At 42.4% G+C, this 5,756-nt stretch overlaps 1 pseudogene; it reads left to right on the top strand.

Moving 5' to 3' along the window:
- The first annotated feature begins 670 nt into the window (after positions 1–670).
- On the top strand, positions 671–788 carry LOC126209263 (5S ribosomal RNA; annotated as a pseudogene).
- The last annotated feature ends 4,968 nt before the right edge of the window (positions 789–5,756 follow it).

Raw genomic sequence — 5,756 nt, forward strand, 5'->3', positions numbered from 1 at the left:
AATCCCAATTATAATGTGGCAGGCAAGTGAGTCTGACGTAACGAATCGGTCCCTGAGCCTCTTCGGAAGAAAAAGATTTAACAGGAAGAAGTAAAAGGTGGAGAACGAGAAATAAGGCAATAATACTTAACATTCGCAATACTATTAGATTAATTTGCTGAAAGTACAAAATAAAGTCTGACGACTGTCGAAGTGATTATAGAAACATGAACGAAAGCTAAGACTTAGTCAACATGATGATAATCGGAGCCGACGCATTGTGTCAGCCAGAGGAGGAAGGCTTGGGAAACTGACAGTGTCCTCATCAAAGGAACAAGCACCGTATCCAGCTTATGTGACAGGAAATTTCAACAGAGCGCCTCGTAGATATGTTTGTAAAAACAGATACACTTCGCTGAGCAGTGAGATGAGATGGTTTTGTGCTACTGATTATCAGGTGGGAAAACTATTCATCACAGGCAGCGTTGCAAGTTAATCCCGCGGTACATGTGGGTTTCAGAGGCATCGAATCCCAATGACGAATCCTCTTTCTTTTTCCTTTTACACTGTGCTCGAACAGTAAAACTCTCAAGATGGTCCCTAGATGTTGAAACCGGCTATGTCCGCTTATTTTTAACCTTATAATATGACTATATTACAAAACAAATTACACTCTGTTATGTTAGCATCCGGCAACGGCCTTGCCGCAGTGGATACACCGGTTCCCGTCAGATCACCGAAGTTAAGCGCTGTCGGGCGTGGCCGGCACTTGGATGGGTCACCATCCGGGCCGCCATGTGCTGTTGCCATTTTTCGGGGTGCACTCAGCCTCGTAACGCTAATTGAGGAACTACTCCCCCGAATAGTAGCGGCTCCGGTCAAAGAAAACCATCGTAACGACCGGGAGAGCGGTGTGCTGACCGCACGCCCCTCCTACCTGCATCCTCATCTGAGGATGACACGGCGGTCGGATGGTCCCGATGGACCACTTGTGGCCAGATGACGGAGTGCATGTTAGCACTGGTGTCAGTACACAAACGATGCACAGTAAAAGTTGCAATTACTTTGTACATGATTAATCTTATTTTTTGCATTTATCGTAAGCCAAAATCGATAACATTTTTTCTGTAGTATATGCACAAAGTGTTGTGTGAATGATATCACTCTCGTGACTCCAATATGTCGGCATCTGTAAGGAGATTAATAATGGAGTGTTATTGGATAAGCATCCAAAATATTGTCTAAGGTGTCAGAGAAGTTGTAAACAACGCAAGGAAGAACGTCGTTAACCACATTTTCAGTGGGACAGCCGTTGTGTTGACTCATTACAGTACACAAAGAACAGAAAACTACAGTGTATAGAGAACTGCACTCCTCAGTCTGGAAGGGCTAGCCACATTGTGAAAATTTTTTCATATTTTCAATATTTTCGGATACTTTTTTCGTCAAAACGATCATGTCTCAACTCCACACAGTTCACGGACAGCGAGCATAGCCTTCGATCATGATATTTTAATTTCCCAAGGAAACCGAACTGTCTAAGGTTGTCCCCAGTATCGGTTTGCGTATCTCCATGTCACATTTTGATTGGCGTGGACTTTTTTTTCAGTAATAGTCATATCCATTCCCAGAAACTGTATTCAAGAAAGGTGACATTTATTCCAGTTTTTGCATCTGATTCCTCTCTTCCTATTTGATTCAAATTAGTGTCTCGCTTCAGCTGTCTGAACGTGGCTGTCAGTATCACTCCATTCATACCGTTTTAATTCTTCATGTGATAAAGAACAAACGCGGATTTTCTATGAAAAATCCACTAATTTATCTTCAGGGATTTCCACGTTTCTTGCAATACAAATAACTCCAACTGTCAATACCTTTCCTCCCACATTGCCGTTTCAATGCTTGGTCGTGTGACTAGGGCCTCGCACTAGTGTAATATTCTTTGATTCCAATTTACAATCCGTTTTCCAAAGTTACTACTATACATATGCCTTCTTCTACGTAAAGATTTGATAACATTTTACAGCTCAGACAGTGCAACACACGTGAAATATATCAGAGTACGTATACCACCACATATTGCTTACCTTCTGCACACTGATGTAGGAGCCCACCAGCTCCTGGCTGCTAAATGAGTGTAGGACGCATGAGCGGGGATGCGGTGGTGGAGTCCTGTGGAGCGCTTAACCAAGCTAGTACAAACAGAAAAACAAACCACCATAGCAAAAGAAAGCGAACCTCAGAAACTCAGATCAGAAATACTGAGTCAAAATTTATACAACAAACGAAACCAAACACGGTGTCTTAATGCATACGGTTCGTTAGGTGAATAGTGAACATTTTAACGAGTAGCTTCTTCGCCTTCTTAGGATTTTATTCCGTACCACCTACTGGGTTGGAGTCTGTGGTAAGACGCCTGCGCTCCACTGAAGGGTTTGACTCGTCTGATACGAATGATCGATGTCTTCATTGAAAGCTGCACATTGACATTTACTGTCAATGTCATTTCTGTCACTTGATATGGACACTAGCACCTAGTTAAAAATGCTTTTATTCTCCCTTTTGTTGTATACAGTTTTAATATCAGAACGCACTGATCCACTCTATGCTGTGTCAGTTTCACCATACGTTTCCCCATCATTTGCTGACGTTCGAGGATATTTGTACTCGTCTGACCTTCTGCCACACTGTTCTTAATCGTTTCACAAATGTTTCCACTGACGCCTCTTAGAACATAATAAAGTCTCAGAACCTCGAAATGGGTTGGGATCTATCTACGGTATACCACCTTGTTATGATGAAAGACTTATAGCAATGTGTACTTTCGAATTATATGCCGAGATGACAAGTGAAGGTACGAGTCCCAATTATTGTGCTGGCTATTTACACAATGACTTAACATTGTAGTGTGACCATTTACCTAGGGATGTGGGGAACTTGTGCGAAGCTATCGGCTACATCTACATCTATATCTACACGGCTGTTCTGAAAATCACTCTTAATTCCTAGCTGGGGGTTCACCGAACTACCTCCACGCTAATTATTTATTATTCCACTGTCGAACAGCGCGTAGTAGAAAAAAGAACGCCTGTATCTTTCCGTGCCAGCTCTTATTTCCCGTATTTTATTATGATGATCGTTTCCCATCTCTGTAGGTTTGGTATTTATTTCTGTAATTCATGAACTACGTAAACTCAGAATCTTCCATTTATACTTGTGACAGACCATTATTTTACATGTACATGCATCAAATGAATGAATGTGATATGGATATGCTATGATCAGATAATAATTCTTAACAGATACATAATAGTTATTTAACTATTTTAGCCCATGCTAGAGACATAATCTTAAGTATAAGTGCATAATATTACTTAGAATTTTAATGTTTATTTATCTGACTAACGATATTATTTAAATTAATAACCAATTTATACTTACTAGACAATCATTTATAGCTGGGTGCAGGAACTGGCATTATTAAATTATGTTTCATGTGGCCCCCAATTACTTTATAACAAAGTAGAGCACCAGTTCAAATAGAATGAAATAATCATACTTATATAAAATTACAATTAATTACACTTAATAATACAGAATTTATTGGCCACAGTCAACAGGAAGTATGAACTATAGTTTGTATCATGCATTCTGCTCTCTGTGCTACAGTTCAGTCACTGAATAATATGGCCATGCTTATCGTGAGGACGATAGTCTAATGCCATTTTTCAGACAATAGAGATTTGGAGTCGTTGATTGGCTCCTCTCAGGATATGCAAAGTATAGGCTCTAGCGTGGGAACCCTGGTGATCTGCCTGGGTTGGCTACTGGGCCAGCAGAACATTCAAGAGAGGAGATTTAACGAGCAGAGGTTACTTCTATTATTTTTTGAAATGTGGGGGCAGTTTCGGTTTTGCTAATTCGGGTCCCACGCCGAGGTTTGGTGGGAAGTGGTTGTGATTCTTTGCATCGTTTGCCTCCTGGTCCTCCCCTCGTGGCGTACTTCTTGTCCGTCCCTATTGGGTGAGACTTCTGGTCTGTAGCTAGTTGTGTACTAAGAGCATGTGCTGCTTTCAATTGTACTGACAGTGGAACTGCATATCATCTCAGACATATCGTGTGTCACTTATTCGTCCTGAGTTGGCCGTCTGAAGTTTGACAATTCCAGTATGCCCTGACGTGCGTTTGAGTCAAATTGGTTTGGCCAGAACAGCGAACGGGTGCACCTCACACTGAAATCTGCTGGCATTTCAGGACTCTGATAGGCAAGTTTCCCGCGTTCTGATAATCAGAACGCCACACCGCACAGTTCACAAATTTTTGTGGACGCATCAGAACATTACAGCTGCCGCAGTTACCGCCCCTGTACCACTGCGCGCCATTTTCTGCTACTGCCTCAATTAAGGTGAAAGACTGCTTTTGCAAGGGCGTAGGTTTGTTAAATGATCATAGCTCCCTGTTCACAGGAGAACTATACATTGTGGTATAGTTCATCGTACGTGATTCTCTTTGAACAGAGTTGGGTCTCACAGTAGATTCATGTAAACGAAGTTCTGTCTGCGTTACAAAAGGGACTAACTCAGGGAGAATCTGTATAGCTCTCATCCCAGTTTATACTCTGCCAATGAAACACCATTCCTTATATGATTTGCATTTGTTTTTGTGTAACATACGTCAGCTAGTCGTGGTTACTAAAGGTCAAATGAAATTTTTCATTATTTTTTGAACTTAAATACGCCATTGTTCCCATTTATGCTCCCTCTACTACTCACTGTCTTGATGGAAACGCTCTCCATTCGTGTGAATGTCTCTCGTTTTAGATGGCAAAGCTTCTTCAACGTTTCAGAGTAACGGTCTACATAAATTGTTGTACCGGTTTGGAGGAAATCACACAACAGTAACCCCTTCCTGTCCCATAACACGCTCGCCGTCACTTTTCCGCCCGATACTGTTCGTTTAATTTTCTGCGTATGTTTCCACTGACAGCATCGTTGTTTCGTTTCTAGTATTGTGTAGTGGACCCAGGTCTCGTCCCCTGTGACAGCAGAGGCCAAGAATTCCTTGCCAGCAGTTGCGTAGACCTCAAGAAATTCGCAGACCGCTTCCATAAGTTTCCGTTTGTGGCCTTCCGTGAGCATTGTCGGGATCCACTTTGCACAAACCTTGTCATAACCTAAATGTTCTGTAAACATTTGTTCCCCATTGGTCTTGCTGACATCAGGGATCATCTCACAGAGCTCCCGAACTCTCACCCTTCAGTTTTTCAGCATTGCTTCTTCCACTTCCGTAATCGTCCCGTCTGAAACTGATGGCCATACATAACGCTGTTCGTCAGGGACGTCTGCACCATTTGCATATATGTTGTACGCTCATGCACTTTTATCCGTAGACTTCACACAGTTGCGAATGAATTCCCACCGGCGCAGTTCTCTTTGCACACAAGAAACGAGCCACAGAGCCTAATTCGCGTCTGGCGTGAGGCGCGAGTGGGATCTCCATCACTAAAGGCCGCCGAGACTTAGCGTCGCAGACAGCTCCCCGGGCAGGAAACGGAAGGAGGGGAAGCAAGATACACGCCAGTGTTACCGGATCTGGCGTAACAGCGTTCCACGCTATTGCAGGTCCTTGAGAACCTTATTTTAAGGACAGTCTGCTCTGTAGTATGTACGATACTGTGTATTTTATGTCATATACTGCACATATTCCATGATGCAGCCTAACGAATTTCACACACTTTCCTTCTTAACTGACTTTGTGATATGAATAGTAATACTATA

The sequence above is a fragment of the Schistocerca nitens genome, chromosome 1, assembly GCF_023898315.1.
Source record: "Schistocerca nitens isolate TAMUIC-IGC-003100 chromosome 1, iqSchNite1.1, whole genome shotgun sequence".
NCBI lineage: Eukaryota > Metazoa > Arthropoda > Insecta > Orthoptera > Acrididae > Schistocerca > Schistocerca nitens.